The sequence below is a fragment of the Astatotilapia calliptera genome, chromosome 4 (genome assembly GCF_900246225.1).
Source record: "Astatotilapia calliptera chromosome 4, fAstCal1.2, whole genome shotgun sequence".
Lineage (NCBI taxonomy): Eukaryota > Metazoa > Chordata > Actinopteri > Cichliformes > Cichlidae > Astatotilapia > Astatotilapia calliptera.
In genome coordinates, this window is record NC_039305.1 from 30,620,151 (window position 1) to 30,639,841 (window position 19,691).

Genomic DNA, 19,691 nt, shown 5'->3' on the forward strand with positions numbered 1-19,691 from the left:
GCAGACCCTCGGTGTAGAGCCACCCTCGTAGGCTGCTGACCCGCGTTCACCCGTACTGTACAGGCATGGGGGAGGACCGAGCATAGAGAACTAGTAAACGCCGTGGGGTTCCCTGTGCACACCGTGGCCATGACTTTGACAGTACCGGCTAGCGGACGTTGCTCTCCCGTCTCCAGGCACCTGAAAGCGGACCGGTAGAGGAGGCTAACACCGGAGGGAGAGGCATTAGCTGACGCCGGCTCGAGTCGGTAAAGCAGCTTTTATCTGATTTTTTTTAACGTGTTTGTTGAGCTTGTTTCTTCACGAGATAACTGCCGCTCCTCGTTCAGCGGTTTTACGTGGACGCTACCGGGAGGCGCTTTTATTTGAGCGGTGGAGTGCTGCTGAGTGAGACAGTTTGACACTTTCAGCGAAAACAGGCTGAAAGCTTCTGCTCGGGGACGCCGGTGCAAGGTGAGCGCTGTCCTCACGTCAACCCCGGCGCTGCGCCGGCCTGCTGTACTCCAGCTACAGGGGAACGCCGTCGTCGTGTGGCCGGTGCACTGCAGCTCTGTGACGTCCCCAGGTTCACCTACACCGGCTTCCTCTTACTGCCACCGCACTGTGTGAAACGAGTTACTCTACATTCTGCAGTCAGAGGTGAACGAGGGAAGATGTGACAACTATGTAGTGTCTGTGTGTGTCTGTAGTGTAATCTCCACCGTCACTGCTCGCTCCTTTGCTGTGACATGTGCCCATAGGTCGGTCTGTCCGTGGGCGCTTGCGTGCCAAAGTTTGCCTGAAAAGCTGCTGGAGGATTCAGAGTCATACCTGTGTCATAGGGCGGTGTCATGTATGAAATGTGGCTCCCAGCCAATAGCTGCTTCTATAGGGAGAGGCCTAGTATATGAGTTTATGCCATTATGCACTGAGCTGCACATATAGGTATTAGCACCAGTCTGTTGTACTTCTCTGCAGTAAGGGTGTGGGTGGGTGTGTCGTTAATGTACGGCCTCACAATTCTTATTGCCATTCCTATTCATATGACTGAGTGTTTGCTAAGCATGTGGACCAGTCAAGGGGGGCTCAGTCATTCATTTTCTGTCCAGACTTGTAGTTCCAGACACCTTGGTTTAAGTCAGGGATGTCAAACTCCTTTTCTATCGTTTGCCACTTACAGCCTGCATGATGAAACTGGAGTACTCACAGCTGAAAATAGGAAGGTTTCATAAAATTAAAGAAAATGCCCTTTTCTTCCAAACAAACAAACTGTGGACTCACTATTAAAAGAAAACAGTTAATTCTATAGCAGATGATGGAAAACAGGAACTTATTTGTTATTTTGTTGTTTATCCATTACTTAATTACTTTTTTAGGGGGGGGGGGGGGCTGTCATACTTATGTAAATGCTGTTAAAAGTGTAAAATCTATGCACTCCTTTACATTTTCCAAAGCTTTTATGGTGGGCTGGAATGGTATGTTTGATACCCCTGGTTTGAGTGCTGCAACTAACTAGGGCATATACAGATACATGGCTCTAGTTTTTTAATAAATTGTAATCCTAATCTTTGAAAAATTCAGTAAAAGCTGATTTTTGGCTGCTTGCTGATTCATAAGGGGCTTGCACAGCAGGTAGCTCCACATGTGTGAGGTCTTTTTTTCTTCTTCTTTTTTAGCCAGATGCCGTTCTGGGGATTTGTCTCCTCCTGGATCTTTTACTTGTTTTGCAAATGTATAAACTACTTCACTGTGGTTTACACATTTGCACAGTATTATTCTTCTATCTGTAATTTAACATCCACCTTGAGCTACTCAGTGATTCATAACTTTGTAAAGTTACCTGCTTCACTGACTATTCAGTGCCTAGCAGAAGCTCCTGGCTACAGCTGCCTGTTTTGGCACAACTGTCAATCACAGCAGCCACCTCTGACTTAAAGCCTTAACATAATCCAAATGTGTATGTCTTAGAAGCATCTGAGGTTGTTATAGTGGAAGAATTAAGATGATATTCCTCCACCATAATATCATCATTAAAATCATATTACAGTATATTTAATCAACTCGCCCATCCAAATCATTGAAGTCATGTGTTCCAGTTCCTCGACCACAGGTGTATAAAATCAAGCACCTAGGCATTTATGAAGGAATGTGCTGCTCTAAGGAGCTCAGTGAAATCCAGTGTGGTACTATGATCAGATGCTAACTGTGCAACATGTCCGGTCGGTGCACTCAGTGACAGTCAGTCGCTACAGACCTCCAAAGTTCATGTGGCCTTCAGATTAGGTCAAGAACAGTGTTTAGAGAGCTTCGTGGAATGGGTTTCCACAGCTGAGCAGCTGCATCCAAGCCTTACATCACCAAGCACAACGCAAAGCGTCAGCTGCAGTGGTGTAAAGCACACCACCACTGGACTCTAGAGCAGTGGAGACGTGTTCTCTGGAATAACATATGACACTTCTCCATCTGGCAGTCTGGGTTTGGCGGTTGCCATGAGAACAATACTTGTGTGACTGCACTAGGCCAAGTGTAAAGTTTGGTAGAGGGGGAATTATGGTGTGGGGTTGTTTTTTGGTCCCTTTGTTCCAGTGAAAGTAACTCTTAATGCTTCATTTCATCCCCCCAACTTAGTGGGAACAGTTTGGGGATGGCCCATAAAGATGGATGAGTGAGTTTGGTGTAGGAGAACTTGACTGGCCTGCACAGACTCCTGACTAGGGATGGGTATCGTTCAGGTTTTATCCGATACCGGTGCCAAACCGGTACTTTTGAAACTGTGCCGGTGCTCAAACCGGTGCTTAAAGAATGGAGAACACAAAATTGGTCCAAAAACCTCTCATGTTCAGCTGGTTTTTGTAAAAAGATAACAATGTTAGCCTTTTCTGCAGCTATGGGGCATATATGGTATCACTCTTGGCTGGAAGCAGTGCTTAATCAATGGAAAAAATGCAAACTTTGTCCAAAACCTCTCATGTTTAACTGTTTTCCACTTCTTCTTTGGTCATTTTAGCCCTTCTGGCCAGGGTGAAGGGAGTATCTGCCATCAAACAAGAAGACAGCTGCATGTAGCTATGATGATGTTTGCTAGTTCACCTTACATGCATTAATGTAATAACGTGGTTAGCCTACTCAACGTAAATTACACACGAACAACATGAAGCTACTCACGCAGAGAAGAACGGCTGCTGCTGCATCATCATCCTCATCATTTCTGCTACACTGGCAGGGCTAGGGGCCAGGACTCTCCTCTTCGGGTTCTTGGGGGATGTTGCTAACTCTGGGTCCGATAACTGGCAACCCACCCGCAGTAGATGTGCTCGGTGTGAGGTCTTGCAGCAAGCTATTAAATACGGCGCATTTCTGGGCTTTTATTAAAAAAAACGCTATGCGTCGCCATGTGTTTCATGGGATTTGAGGTGTTACCTCCTTTGACAGTATCACAGTATCACCTTAAAGCACTTGTTGCTGCTGAGTTTGCATCTTTTGCTGTGAAGTACAGCCAGACTTTTGACCGCTTCGCCTTGGACATTTTTAATCTGTAGCTCTGCTCTAAAAGAACGTACGTACCTGGCTCCGCCTACTATCCTCAGAAACGTAAAATGATTGGCTAGAATCTAAAGTGTATCACAGCTCAGGAAAAAAAAGCACCGAAATAAAGCACCGAAATGTGCGCTGCTTTTTGGTCTGGTTACTACCGTTTATGTCAGAACCGGTGCCATCCCTACTCCTGACCTCAACCTGAATGAACACCTTTGATATATTAGAGTGGAGACTGTGAGCCAGGCCTTCTCGTCATCCCCTTACAAATGCACCTCTGGAACAATGGTTATGAATTCCACAAAACACTCCTAACCTTGTGGAAAGTCAAAGCTGTTATAGCTGCAAAGGGTGGGCTGACATCATATTAAACCCTGTGGATTAAGAATAGGATGTCTCTCAACTTCATGTGTGTGACAGCAGATACTTCTGTGTCTGCGTCCATTTTCATAAATTTGTAGGGCTGAATGGGAGCTTGTACAAAGACAGTGATGAAGGACTGAAGGACTATAGGGGGAAAAAACAAAAAACTCTGAGCAACAGCAGCCAATAAACTGGCTTCAGGGTTCTGGCAAAGAAAGTTTCCTTACTTGTAAGATTTCGTCCAGCATCGAGAGTCTGCACAGAACACTCCTTCAGTGTGTAGTGATGAATAAATGGAAGCAAAGAGACATTTTCCCCACATCTTTATTCATTTATCATTTTAAATAAAACACTGTCAGAGCCACAGCTGCGTATGAAACAAATTAATGTGGACCCCCCCTTTAGTATTTCCCCAGAGTGCAAAATCCAGACCTACATACAATTACATAGGAAGCACTCTTGAGTTCCTTAAGTTATGAGTTTGGTAGCTGGTGTTTTTTATTAGTTTTCAGCAGCCGTTTGAAAATGTATTCAGCTTTAAGAGTTTCCCCTCAGCTCTAGCTGAACCTCAGTGCCACAGCTTAATAAATCATTTCAAGGGTGCCTTTCATATATATTTTCTGTGTACAAGGCAACTCAGAGGATTTCATTTTATAAAGAGTTGTTTTTTTCTTTAAGGAATATTGCTGTTCTTAGTCCTTGTAAGGGAATTACAATGAACGAGTGGATGGAAGGAATTACAAAGCAAAGAAAGGCCATGTAAGTTTAAGCATGCGTACACATACAAAGCTTTAATCCCTGCCAGCAGCTGCAGGTGACCTCTTTTTGACATCCTCATTCTCCCTCCTCTAATGCAAGGCCTGCGTCCTTTTCTGAGGTTCAGAGTTCATGTGTAGCAAGAATGGGGTGCAGGCAGGGTGAGGAGAAAGTGGCATCCCCTCCACTGCCCGTCAACCCTTCACCCACTGATCCAGGCTCAGCGTGAGGGTTGCTGAGTGTGTTTGTCTGAGCTTGGTTACATAATGTGTGGAGGCAGCCGTTGCCCCAGTCCTCAGAGGTCCCTCGGCACGCTCGCATCACACAGATGTAGACGAGCGTGTGCGTTGGAGGGGTGGGGTTAAGTGTCAACATGGACCACAGAACTATTGTTTAAGTGCTTTTAGAATCAGATGGACATTTAGAATTTCACTGCAAGTAGTATTTGGGTGGCTGATGTGTTTCAGGCAAGAAAATGTCAAGAAAAAGTGACAACTTGAGCCAGTTTTGCCCTCTGCAATTGTAATTCAACCTGGGTAAACTAGCCTGTCTTCTCTGGGAACTCTCTGTCGACATTTTAGTGCAAGCAGCGGCACTAAAGCTGTTTTAAATGGCTCCCTATAGCATTATGGTCACTTTAACCTTCAGGTCAGTGTATTCACCTGGAAGGAGAGGTGAGAGGTCTAAGGCGACATATTTTAGATCTTTATACAGTGCGTTCTGTATGTTTACGATACACACCACACTTGTAAGAATCACAGTTTCCAAGTTCTAAGACTTTTTGTCGATATTTGATCAATAAATAAGTCGATCATGAAGAGCTTGGTGGATGTGGCAAATTGTTACCGTGACCCACTCCACACCCGTACAACGTTGATCAGAATGACATACACGTACCAAAGACACAACCTCCTTGGCAGCCGTAGTTAGTCATTAGCAGCTCTGATTCTTAGTGTACTCTTTCTGGGACCTCTAGAAGCATTTGTGGGCTTTTATTTAGAGACCGTGAATGTTTCAGTTGTCCTCAGTCTAAACGTACATGCAGATACAGCTGGCTGATAAAGTCCAACTTCACCTATGCAATCATTCTTTGGAGTTCGTTTTAACTGCAAAGCTCTTTGTATATTTTATTGTCAATAAATGAAATGCTTCCATTTCTTTACAGCAGCGTGCTTTTTCTCAACCCCAAAAGTTGTCAGTGGTTTACTTCAGCTGGAATCGCTAAAAAAACAAGAACTTTGATCAACAAGAACCACCAAGATCTTTCCAAATCACCTCCTAAAGCTGGGCATACACTCTGTGATCTTTTGTTTTGTTTTTTTTCAGTGGCGTTATTCAGCTCCTGCTGAAACTGTACAATTGAATCGCAGGGGTTAGAAGTTCGTAGGTCACGATGCAGTCTCGCACTATATGACCTGATGCTCTGATGTGACCTGAGTGCTCAAACTGTGCGTCTATAACATGAAGCTTATCCAAAATCTTCCTCTCTGTCTTTCACTCACACAGACACACCACCACCATCAGCTTTGCTAAATTGCAAACGAAAACATTGACCAGGCAGCTGTGATTGAGCAGCAATGTCCATCCAACTATTTTCACGGTTGTTGTGGTCGTGATCATTTTGTGAGGCCACATCGAAAAGGCTCGGATGAAATTGCCAAAGTTCTACAAGTTGTGCCTCCATCGCTTGTGTCCAGATCACACGCTGCAGTGCTGCTCTCTTTTTCACTTTCATTCTTGTGTTTGCGCGTGCGCAGTGTGAGAGGTTGCGTTGACACCCTCACGACAGGCGACAGGATTTCAAACAGGTTTGATTTTCTTGCAACCATACGATTGCTGGTCGTGAGGTGTTAATCGCGTCTCGTTATCCCACGTATACTTCACCATGCACGACACACGATTAAGGCAAAACTCGGGCCGATTTATTAATTTTTACTCTGTGATGTTTATAAAAATAATGTTAATAAGTAATTATTTAAAACAACTGAATTGAATATAGACCAGAATAAATGTGATTATGTTCCTTGCTGTAATGGAGCAGCATTCACATGTAAGCTGTTTTTGTATTCAGAGAAAGGAGTGTAACATGACACGGTCAGACGACTAATACGCAGAATGTTAATCCCTCGTATAAGAAACCATATAAACCTCCAGCTTAACTTTCTCATACAAACCTGTTGAAGGGAAACACTAACATACTGCAGATGGCTTCGTTCTCTTGGAAGGATAAAGGGGAAAAAGGGGCTGCCAAATAAACTTTGGCAGCCATTATCATACCTGGGCAGCAGCGCAAGTAAAAATCTGTGTGGAAACATTTTTCTAAACTTCATCAATCCTAGTTTGGCATTTTGTACTGCAGCTGTTGTTGCTTATTTACCAGCTTGTACAGTAACACTGATAAATCTGCTAATCTTAAATCCTGACTGATTGACTGGTGCATTTACAGTCCAAAGTTTGGACACAAGTTTATTCAAAGCATTTTTTTTTGGTGAAACAGCAGTGAAGACTTTACAATGATAAATATGAAATGTAGTACACAAAGTGTGTATACAAAGAAGGCATGTTTGTGTTGACTTGGAGCCTTCTAAGTAGAGCAGTTTCACCTTTGAGCCTTACCGGGTTCTCCCAGGATAATAAATTTAACATTACCTTGGAATTCTTTCCCAACAGTTCCCATTTAGTCTGAGCTCTCGATGAGTGCTTTTCTTAAACCCTGTGGTTCAGCTCCGCCCAAGTCATCTTGGGTGAGTTGAGGTTGCTAATTGTGGACTGCAACACGGCGTTGCTCTGCGTTTTGGTCAAAGAGGCCTTACAAAGTGTGGAGATGTGTTTGGTCCAGCTCTGCTTGGACTTGAAATGCATTAAGAAGTCAAAAACAGGGTCTTTCTGTGTGGAGTCTTCATGTTCTCCCCGTGTTTGGGTGGGTTCTCCCCGGGTACTCCAGCTTCCTCCCACAGTCCAAAGACATGCAGTTAGTGGGGAAAGGTTAATTGGAAACTCTAAATTGCCCATAGGTGTGAATGCAGGAGTGAATGTGAGCAAGACTGGTTGTCTCCGTCTATGAGTTAGCCCCACGACAGATTGGCGATCAGCCCAGGGTGTACCTTACCTCTCGCCCTAATACAGCTGGGATAGGCTCCAGCGCCCCACGTGACCCTGAAAAGGATAAGTGGAAGCGAATGGATGGATGGAGGATTTGAAGTCTTCAGTTTTGTCCTATGATATAAGAACTGTAAGCACTTGTTAGTGTGAGCGCACCTTTTACAAAAATAGCTGTAATGTTCTCGTTGTGTTCTGTGGGTGTTCACACACAGACTCTGGTGATTATTGAAAAGAAAGAAAGCTTTTCCACAGCTTTCTTTGGAGTCATACTTTTCTGTTAAAGCAGGAACCTGCAGCTTCTGTTTAACAGAAGCTACAAACACCCACTGTTGAACTCTGCTTTATTGTTTGTGCTTGACAACCAGTTGTTGACTCCATAAAGATACTGATACAAAATATACTGCACTGAAATGAAATGCACGTTGGCCTTTATGATAGTCTGGACCTTTGTTTGAGGAAACTCTCTCTAACTGGAGTTTCTATACCAGTGCTATTCACCGTGAGTTGAGTACCAGTGGTGTTAGCTGTGGAAAAATGTGAGCACAGCCCACCTTTTTGCCTATTGTAATGAAACACATAAATAAATGAAACTAGGTGCTAGTAGTATGAAGCTGGGTTGTTTAACACAAACCTTAAAAAAGGGACTTATTGTTAGTTATGGATACTCTTTCCCGATGTTACAGTATTTGGCACCCAGGTGAATTGCTCCCAAATAAAAATGGCTGAACCTTGATTTAATCTTTATTGGTGTTTACTTGGTTTACAACCACCCAGTTTTGTCAGCACAGAGAGGTGTGTAGTGAGTTATTGGATTAGCTTAGCTTGGAAATCAGAACCTGTCACATAGCAATCACACAATAGTTTGTTGAAACACAAACTGACGCCAGAGTGCGCCCCAGTAAGAAAACAATTCTTTCCTAAATAGTTTTCACTTGTTAATTTGGAACTATAGAAAACGGTTAAAGGTTATTAAAGACTCAGAGTAGAAACCTTCATCCTTGGTTGTCCTGCACCAAAGATTTTTAAGATTTTTCAAGAACGACCCTTTATATTTAAGGCTTCAGCTTTTATAAATAGTACTTTGTTCAAACTGTGTTACAATTACCTATTTATTATGGTAGTGCTAAAGAAGATTTAACTTCCTGTAATGGCCACTGGTGACTGGCTCCATGAGTGAGTCAGTGCCAATATTAAATCTTTACATCAAAGTACATTTTTATGGTTTTGTAGAAGAACAAAACAGTTCTGTCTGTTAAGTTTTATCTCTTAACCGTGTTTGCTGTGATGCTGCCTTTTGAAGCTTTTTTGGGGGTTTGTTTTGTAATTTTCTGACACAAACATGGTTTGCTACGAGGTACTGAACACAATTCTACTATTTAGTGTGCTGCCTTGTACTGATTAGCAAACATGGATCCAGCTAATGGTTGAACGTGCTAGTTTTGGCTTATAATTTAGCACGCCACCATCTGATCTTAATAAGGTCAATTATGATTAAATCTTTCAACACCGATAGCCACGAAGGAGCTGAACACGACAAATGTTTGTCTGCCTTTGTGCCACACCTAATATTTTGCTCACTTTAATCACCTGAAGCCTCGGGGAAATCATGCATCTTGTCCGTGTGTTTCCACATTTGTTGTTACACAGCGATTGGTCAGACGGGGGCATTTTTGTCAGTCATTCATTTCATCGTCCAGTTGTCATGTGACAGTCCCGATCACCAGTGCGGTTCTGTTCCCCTTTGAACTGCTCTGATTGGCCTGTTTCTGTGATCAGTCTTCTCCCTCCATCCTTGGATCTGTTGCAGCACAGTTCTTGCAGTTGCAGCTCTCAAGGGCTTTGTATTCTTTCAGGGGAGAGAAGAAAGACAAAATCTTAGTGAGATGAGAGAGATTTTATAACCGGCTTTTGTCTTTTGTGCCACATGCACACGCCCACATTCACTCTCTGGAACAAAGAATGGTGTCAGGAGTGGCCACAACAGGAAGTTGCCCAGGGATTAGATCAACAGTACAAGACTCTCTGAGGCCTTTGCTCCTCCCTCTGAGGGTTTGAGCAGTCCTATACAGTAAAGTTCACACTGTGAGTCTTGAAAGAATATTTTTCAGGAAGTTTGGTGTTTTCAATATCAGAGACACAACGAGAGAGAGAGAGAGAGAGAGAGAGAGAGAGAAACTGACTGCACAGCTGGGAGATCAAAATGGGAGGAGATGAAATAAGTGCAGGAAAGATCGTGCTCTGTACGTGGATCCACAGTGCTGGAAGGATTTGGGGTAGCTCCCCTGCTATTTCCAGCCCCAACTCAAAGAACTGCTGTACTCTGCTGGATTTAGTGAATGTTATCAGCTGCACCATAGGAACACTGATGGATATTTTAGGGTCACTAATTATTTCAGCTCTATTCAAAGATCATTCATAGAGTCATTGCTGTGCTTGGTTCCATCTGTCCACCAGTTCTTACATTGATCTTACTCAGTTATTATACACTAAAAGGAGTGTGTTGTAGTATTTTAACAGTCTGGCTGTTCAGCCTGACAGTGCTGTCTTTATAGTTCAGGAATTGCCATAGGCCAGCAGCTTTGCACGTCTTCTCACCTATGCAATATATTGAGCTGCTGCCAGTTCACCCGTTTGTAGATTCAATGTGTTTTTCCGCTTTCATTAAGCACTTTGGCTCGACGCCGGCAGCAGCTATTCAAAGGGAAGACTCAGGAGAAAAGTGTTAAGGTGGCTGGTAATGCTCCCTGATATCAGAGCCATGTTATCGGGCTTGAGGCACAACCTGTAATAAAGAGTGTTAACATCCAGATGATCAATGGATCAGGCTTTTTTTCTCCATTTTAAACAAAAACAGCTTAGTTAATCGTGTACACACACACAGTGGTGACCTATATTTTCTCCAGAGTCACAGAAATTTAATGAAACTTAATTAAAACTTAATTAGAGGCAGTGCTTTCTGGTAAATTCAGTGATTTAAAAAAATCCAAATTATAATCAAACGGCTCAGTTTCACATAAGAAAACGTCAAACTGAAAGTATTTAAGCCTCACTGCTTTTTGTAACTTGACACTAGCTGTCTGTTACTGGCCTACATAGCATTAAACATAATACTGTAAGCTAATAATAAGGTTTTTATATCTCTATGCATGTGTAGCACAACTTTAAACTAGTCTGTGAAAAGACTGACGGTGTATTCTACCCAGCGTGGGTTTACGGGGTCCCAGACACCAAATATTTTAACTCTTGAAAGATCAGGATTTCTTCACTGCAAGTAATTCAAACCATGCTGCAAAATATCATTGACTGTCCTCGTGTTGTGGACGGACTCATCTGTCTGATGTTTGGTGCATTTTGGCGTCTTCTTCCTGCCTTATGGTTTGTCTTTGCTGATTGGGAACACTGGACATGCTAAGTTGTTATTAAGAACAATTGAACTTGCAACATACTCACTGCTTTCGCCACTTCACCTCAAGGTAAATGTTGTTCCTTATATAGACAAGTATGCATTGGAAGGTTGGAAGCATGCAGGTTGTATTCAGATTTCCTGTTTGTTTTGAATGATTCTAATTCATTAACACATGCGTGGTGGTAAAAACAAAACAGGCTGGTGCAAAGCGGGAGTGTCAGTGCCAGCAGAGGGGACATCCCTGTATGTGCTTCTCTTATTATTGATCATTATTGTGCATTTTTATGGTAGGTAATTTACCCGAAGAACATGCAAAGAATATTAGAACTTCACGAGCGAAGAGTTTTTCTCCTGCTAGCCTCAGAAATGACAAGCAAGCCATCTGGAAATACTGAAACAAAGAAGACTAAGCTGGCCAAACTAGTTACCTGCCCCGCTCCGAGCCTGGTTCTGCTCGAGGTTTCTTACTGTTAAAGGGAGTTTTTCCTTCCTACTGTCACCAAGTGCTTACTTGGCGACAGTATTATTGTCTATATTATTTTAGGGTCTTTACCTTACAGTAAAAAGCACCTTGGAGGTGACTGTTATTGTGATTCAGTCCTATATAAATGTAAGCATAAAGACTGGTGTTGTATAATATTTGTTAATAGAAATAATCATCTTGAAATATTTCTGTTTAACGCATTTTTTTTCTTTTTTTTCCCCAGAGTTTCTGTGAAGGAAGACGCTTTGCCACATGATGTTTTCCAGTAAATATGTTGGTGAAGAAAGCCGGCCTCCCCCTCCATTGCACCAGGTGGGTTATCTGTTATTTCGTCTTCATAGCTGAACCGTTCACTCAAATTCATGCAGGTGGTTTAATTACTCATACTTTGTGTGCCAGTAATTGCACCAACACAGTGCTGTTCTGTAATTTTGTTGAAGTGTTTTCTTTATAATGTTAAAGATGTTCTCAAACCGTGCACCTGGATGTTAAAGTCATTCCTACTATGTATGCTGCAGAGCCCAGGCTCAGGAGTGAAATTGCATAAAACTAAGGAAAAGCAGGTTAAAGAACGTTTAAATAACACACATAATTGTCAGCAGCTCTTTTTATGTCGCCTGTATCTGTGACACAGGCTGCTGCTATGATTGGTGGTTTCCAGCAGAACCTGTAAGTGAACTCAGGGTTTTTTGGTCAGCTCTGCCCTGTGATGCCTTCAGGGCAGAGGGCTGAGCATGTTCAGACTACAACTGAGAAACGTTTCTGCCACTGAAAGGTCTCAGAGAGAACTTTTTAATTAGATTGTGAGATGTGCTTTTTTGTGAGATTCTTTGCCTTTTTAGTGTTTGGGAGATTTTTTCTTTTCTGCAATAATGAGGACAGAATCTGCTGCAGCATAAAGAGCATGCTCGTGTTGCAGTGTTAACATACAAAGCAAAATCAAACTCAGCTGCTTTTCATTTGGTTCCCCCCAAAAAAGTCTTTGTTACATTTGTTACATTAGCTTGTCTGCATACACTGTAGCTTTTTTGGCAAATAAGCAGAATAGGTTTTCTTTAAAAAGTGAATGTCTGCTAAACAAGAATAAACTCTCAAATCTGTATATTAACTTTTTTTTAAGGTGTGATAAAAAGGAAGAGAGACTGTAATTGTGATAAGAGGAAAGGTGTTTTGCAGTGCAACACAACTCATACAATAATATAAAGGTTGAAGGTAATCAAACTGTTAGAGTCTACACAGTATGGATTCCTTATCTTTCTCTGTGTGCTGTAAATTTCCGCCTGCTCTTGTACCTCCTCGTTAGCTCTGCTGAGTGACTGTGGGGAAGGCAAAGCACAGAGAGCAGTGCAGCAGCAACACTCAGCCAGATGTTCTCTGATGCGATTCCCCACAACAGGACATATTGTGATCTGACATACTGTGTAGTTGATGTGATTTCTAATTTTAGTTCTCACATAGCCTCAAATCATTTTCACACCACTGAGTCCCCCATGATGCACATTTACAACACACGTTCAGCCCTTCCTGCCTTCTCATTATCCTAATTTCCTCACAAGCAACCAAAATCTCAACCAACTGATGTGCCAGCGTTATTCAGGAGTCAAATGTAATTAGGGTTGGCCTTGAAAACGCTCACTCACCACCTTGTAACAGCAACCCAGCTGTGTGGCTCATGCTTTATGCAGAACCTGCTGCACTGTGGTCATGCAGATGTGGTTTGGAACTCTTCCCCTTTAAGGCACAGTTGGACTGGCTGAACAGGGAAGCACCACAGTCAAGTACATTTATAAATATCAAGCAAAGCCACAGTTGACATATAAAGTGTGTGTGATGGTGTTGGTTGTTTCTTTTTGGTTTTGTTTGCATGCATTGAAAGCAGTAGACAGGGTGAGCAAGGCCCCAGCACAGAACAGAGTAGGCCTCAATTTAAATATACCCTGATAACATTATGACCACCTGCCTAATGTCGTGTCGGTCACCCTTTTGCTGCCAGACCAGCTCTGACCTCCAAGGCATGGACTCCACCAGATCTGTGAAGGTGTCCTGTGGTATCTGGCACCAAGATGTTAGCAAGAGTGTTCAATCAGACAAAGCCATCTTCCCTCATTGCTCCGTGGTCCAGTTGTGATGCTCATGTGCCCATTTTTGGTGCTCTCAGTGGCGAGCAGTAGTCAGCATGGACACCCTGACTGGTCTACGGCTACGCAACCCCATACACAACAAACTCTGATGTGCTGTGTAGTCTGAAGCCTAACTCGTCTGTTGGATTGGACCACAGAGGCCAGCCTTTGCTCCACCATGACCCTGTTGCTGGTTCACCACTGTGCCACTTTTGATAAATACTGACCAACGCAGAGTGGGAATACCCCACAAGACCTGCAGATTTGGAGATGCTTTGACCCAGTTGTCTAGTCATCACAATCTGGCCCGACTCGCACAAATCTGCATACTTTGCCATTTGTTCTCCTTCTAACACGTCAAGTCTGAGGACAAAATGTTCACTTAATACATCCCACCCACTAACAGGTGCTTCAACGAAGAGATAATCACTGTTATTCCATTCACCTGATCGCCTGATCAGTGTGTAGTATAAGTTATAATAAGACTTTTCACCAAATGACTTGCTGTATTTGAAACAGTTTACAATAAGAATTACTGGTGTTTGTATTCAAAGTAGGTGGGGCCCAGCTGCCTGCACCTCTCACAGTAGGGAGTGAGGCACATCAGGGGGAGCAGCAAGGCTTCTGTGAATGCTTTTAAAGCTGTGACAGTCTTTTGCATCCTGAGCTCAATCAAACCAAAGGTACAGGATAGACGGACCTTTCTTGCTGATTAGTTAAGGAAACTGTCTGCAAGTTTTTCTTTTGTGACATAACAGCAAAAATGTTATTTGTAGGGACATTTGGATCAGATATCAGTCCAAGCTTACTCAGAAAGCTAGATCAATAACAAGTTGGTCTATATATTTAAGAAACCTATACTACAGAAACACAGTACAATTAGTTCTACACTGTTTATGATGCTGACAGATGGTAGTTTCAAATTTGTCATCTATAAACACAGACTGTCAGATTTATTCTGCTCTCAACCTCCAGTGTCCTTTAGTGTTGCGTATTTTGGTTGTGAGGATTCAGACCCTGACCCAGTGACAGAAATACTTCAGCCAATATCAAAGAACAGGTGCTACTGCACATTCATAATGACATTTTTTTGTGTTTTACCAAGTGTGGAGAAATAAAAGCATGGCCTATTTACTCTCAGGCACATGTTTCAAAAACCTTTGAAGGTCACCACATATGCAGACGGCTGCGCTCTCTAATGGTCATGGTAACTACCTTAGAACTACCTTTAACTACCTGGATGTCAAAGAGTTCATTCATTTCCACACAAAGTGCTCACTGCAAGAGTTTTTTTTTTTTTTTTTTTTTACATTAAAAAAACCCATTACTCACAGAGTACGTCATGAAGCTTGTCAGGTGCTCCTTTTTACAGCTTCTTCAGATTCTTTGTCTTCACCCATGCTGCCCAGCCTCCACCTATAATGGCCTGCTAATGGGGGCACATCCTGCACACAACTTAAACTGCCCTCTGACCGTCTCGGCTTTCTATACTTTTAGTTGATCCACAGTGAAGCAAAGACAGAATTCATTGTCTGTTAAGTGCAGCTGCTGCAGAGTTATCTATTGCATCATGCGGCTGGATAAAACTACACGCCTCTGGAGCGGGGATCGCAAGTTCGATTCCCACCTGGTATCCAGTAAGGGTCCTGGCTAGACCCCCCCATGCAAAAAAACAAAACAGCCCTGGAATGGAGCCTGTATGTCTGCAGCCTGTCCGCAGTTCAGGACACAAGCATTTCACTATATGTTGTACTGTGTATGTGACATATAAAATTTGTATGCCGGCATGGACGGGGCTTTTGTAATTGTGGCTATATTTCTCATTTTGTTTACTGGTTTTGATGGGGTTTAACTCATTACCCCTTGAAAGCCTACTATGAGTAACCCCAGAAGCTGATTTCTGAGCTAAACAGTTGCTGTCATATTTCAGACCTGCTCATAGTACAACATGACTGGGTTTGTATCAGCCGTTAGAAATTAGTGAGGCTGGTCTCTGCCTATGCAGCCACCCTTGGAAAAATCCAGAAACTATGAGTAATGGTCAACAAACCACAACTTTATTGACAAATACTGAGGTATCAGAACGGGAACAGGGGAGGCTGTTACATGTTGTGTTTCCGGGAGAGAGAGTTAAAGCCGGTTATCTTTGAATTTGTTGTACAAATATATAAATGTCAAAGATGCTGAATTATTTTAGTCTGAAATAATCTGTCTTTACTCACAAAACTAAAGAAATGTAAAACAAACTTGGAGATCAGCTTGATGGTGTGATTTGTTTATACTCTGATCGTTTCCCTGTAGCCATTTTGCATGACTCTCATTTAGATTGAAATTTTGATTCATTTACATTTTTCATTTGCACCTTTCACCACGTATAGCTTTACCAAAGAAGACTGATTAAAATCCATCTGGGTTTTCTCACATTGGACATAAATTAGATGAAGCTTTACAGTCATTCGCAGGAAGCTGGTAATGCCTTTGAAGCGTTTTCATGAATGCCAAATATCAGCAGGGTGCTTTCTGCACAAGCTGGAGAAGATTTTACATGCTGTACAACTGCAAATTGACTTCATTATGATAAGACTTTGACTTTTTTTCCACACTCGTGAGAATTGGTATACTTCAGCATGTTTGATGTATTGTTCATTTAGCCTAATATGTTTAGCAGACTGTGTGCTGTGTATGAGTTCATCCAAAGGTCATGTGATGATGCCCCCCATCGCCAGCTGATTGGCTGAAGAGTAGATATGAGATTTGTTTTTATTATCTGTGCATCTTATTTACCTCATTATCCAAATCTGATCCAGTTTGCTGCCAAAACAGGGGAAAGAAAAACTCCTTGTCGCAGCCACATTGACTCCAATAGGAAATAACTCCAACAAGCAGGCACTCAACTGCTTGGGATTACCAGAAGTATGGGTAATAAGTAGCACTGAAGTAGGAAACCAATAGCACTTGCCATTTTGTCAATATTTTTGTCTGAAGTGCCTACATAAGCCTGAATCAATAGAAAACTATGTCCATCACACCACAGTTGCAGGAAAACCATTTGTTGTGTTGACAGATCTCGGGGGTTTCTCACTATTTTGTCATTCACAGGCAGCTCCAGAGTACATCAGCATTCTGCGTGAAACCGCTGAACAGAATCCCTGTAATCGTTTTTTACCTGAGGGATTTCAGTTGCATGAGCTGGTGTGTTATTCAGTAATCCCTCACATTTCCCGAGCAGTTTTAACAAAAATAAAAACAATTTCAACAGAGAATCGTTCGAACAAAACGCGTATTTGCACACTTGTTCACACAGGAGATCAGAGCCGCTGAAGACAGCTTCTGCCCATGGGTGATATCCTCATTCACATTTCTCTGCTTCCAGTGTGTGATGTGATTAGGGCCTTACCCCAGCTGTGCATCAGAATATCCTCAGGGGAAACCTGCTGGTTTCTCCCAGCATGCTTTTAGAGTGGTGGTGGGGGAGGGAGGGTCACACCGTGGGGGTCCTCACAGAGCAAAAATGTTTATTTTCCAGGAAGGAAAATAATTTTAGTTCTTGACTTAATGAGCAATGGAAAAGGACCTATTGTACTCATTTCTGGCTGTAAGTTTTTTGTTTTGTTTTTTTTAACATTTGAACTCTACTAGAGTAGCTTTGCATGAGTCACGGCTCAAAATAATCCTTATTTATCTTATACTGGCACTCCAGTTCAGCCGTGGGACTGGTCTGAAGCTCGGCGGCCAGAATCAGGTCAGTGAAGGAGTCAAGCTGGACCACTGGAAAAACAACAACTTTTTGTTGTCCTTTTGAGGAGTGGGGGCTTTACGGCGGTTTACTGGTCCGACACTCTTGGGCTGTATGGGCCCTAAACTGAGTTTGACAGCCGCTGTGTAAAACAAAAGCATCAGACTTTGTGCTTTTCTGAGTAGACGCATGTTTGTCTTTTGGATGGATTTTACATCTTTCAACACACCAATGGAAACTTCGTTGAAACAGGTTGGGTTTTGGGGTTGTTTTGTATTTAGGTATTTTTGTCCTTTGCTTCTTGGTGTTGTTTTTATTTGCAGCGACAGACTGTGATCATTGCTAGATACATGGCTGCGTATCAGAAAGCCTATCTGACTCAGGCTGACAGTCCTTTCCATCTCTCCACATTCGAAATCCTCAGCAGTGACTTTTGCGGCTTCAGGCTCGTCTTTGATTGCTACAATTTGGATCCATTTTCCTGGTTGCTTGTGAAATTGGAAACAGCTGGCAAACACCAGAACAGAGCAGCGCATGTGGCTCTAATATAAATGATCTGCTGTCACCAGAGACCCGAGAACAGGAAAAGACGACCTGTTGGTCTCGTAGAATATCAGAAGGGGCTGCCGCTTGTGAAATTGACAGTATTGCCACTTGATATGTCCATGTCGGTGATTTTTTTTTTTTTTTTTTTTTTTTTTCCGGGGCTGCCTCATAAATATTAATCATCTCAGCTGTTAGTCAGCATGTGCAATCTCAGTGTGAGATTGAGATGAACCCAGAGAAACAATTAGCAAATTAAAAAAGATGAGCTTGTTTGTAGGGCTGTGCGATATGACCAAAATCTCATATCCCGATATAAGACATCTATCGTCCTGATAACGATATAAATCACAAAAATTTAACATTTTCTGTAAATTCTGTGAATCTCGGGCAGCTCAACTTGCGTGAAGTGTTTCCAGCTGCGCGTCGTGTAGCTGGAGTCGAGTGTTTTAACCGATGCATGAAACGATACATTTTTAGACATAAGTTGTAACAGCCGCCGTTTTCTTTGTGAGTATTTATTACACGGCGTGCTGCGGGGAAAAGCCTGTTCTAACGTTTGAGTCTAAGGTTTATTTTTTAGCACCTGGCGGCTCTTTTTTACTTCTCATCCGTAAATACTCTGCTCTTTCACGTGATTCAGTTTATTTTGAAAAGTCTCAACAGGATCTTGAGCTTGATTGTGAAAGGTTTATGTGGAACATAAACAAGCGGACACGCAAAGGTGTCACTGTCGCTGTTGCTAACGACAGCGCATAAAAACAGGCGCTTGTCCGTCCGTAGTGTGGTTATATTAAATATAAGAGAAGGAGAGAACTTTAAGACATTAATATAACCACTGCAGTGACCATCAGAACGATGAAAAAATATTGCCGTAAACAGTTTATTTTGCGACACCACGAAACAAACGATAGCGTAAAATGAAACAATAGACGTTTTTATATCATCATCTGATGTATATCGTTATATCAAACAGCCCTACTTGTTTGTTTTCTCTGGCTAGTTGCTTTTTTCTCGGGGTATCTGGGGAGTCTCAAATATTAATAAGCATAAACAGTCCATGAATGTGAAAATAAAGTGGAATAGCAGCTTGAGGTGTGAAACTTTTGTTCATTGTCATTTTGTTTATTTTGCGTTTGTTCTAAAAGAAGCACTGAGTAGCACCAGAGCCAACGCCGAGCTGTGAAAATGAGAGAATATGCATGTCTGCAGTGGCTAGTCTGGAAGGCTAGCTATTGCATTAGCATAATAACTAATTAGATACAATTACAGTCTATTACACGTTGTTCCATTGAGGTTTTATTCACATGCTAATCAGGGTACTGTGTTTCAGCATGTACCGACATTAATAGCTGTAAATAATTAGATTTTGATAATAGAATATTTCCATAACAGATTATTTTATGGAATACAACTTTCCATGTGCGTTATAATAACATCATGTGTTTTTTTTTATCAATGTGTATCAAATTAAAGTACATTTACTGTGCCATGAAAAAGGATTTAGCCCTTCCTGATTTCTTCTTCTTTGAGCTGACTATGGGTTGCCACAATACATCATCTGCTTCTGCCCTGTCCCATCTTTCCTCTGCATTTCCTCCTTCACTACATCCACAAAGCTCATCTGAGTCCCTCCTCTTCTCCTCCTGCCAGGCAGCTCCATATTCA

The 19,691-nt window shown here is 42.3% G+C and overlaps 1 protein-coding gene across 4 annotated transcripts in view; it reads left to right on the top strand.

Annotated features, from left to right (window-relative positions):
• Positions 1-19,691, top strand: part of LOC113021416 (thyroid hormone receptor alpha) — a 106,458-nt gene that overhangs the window by 420 nt on the left and 86,347 nt on the right. For 2 of the 4 annotated variants that reach the window (XM_026166063.1, XM_026166067.1), the window contains exon 2: positions 11,848-11,936. The gene's annotated coding sequence lies outside the window, so the exon portion shown is untranslated. The other 2 variants (XM_026166064.1, XM_026166065.1) reach the window with 2 other exon arrangements.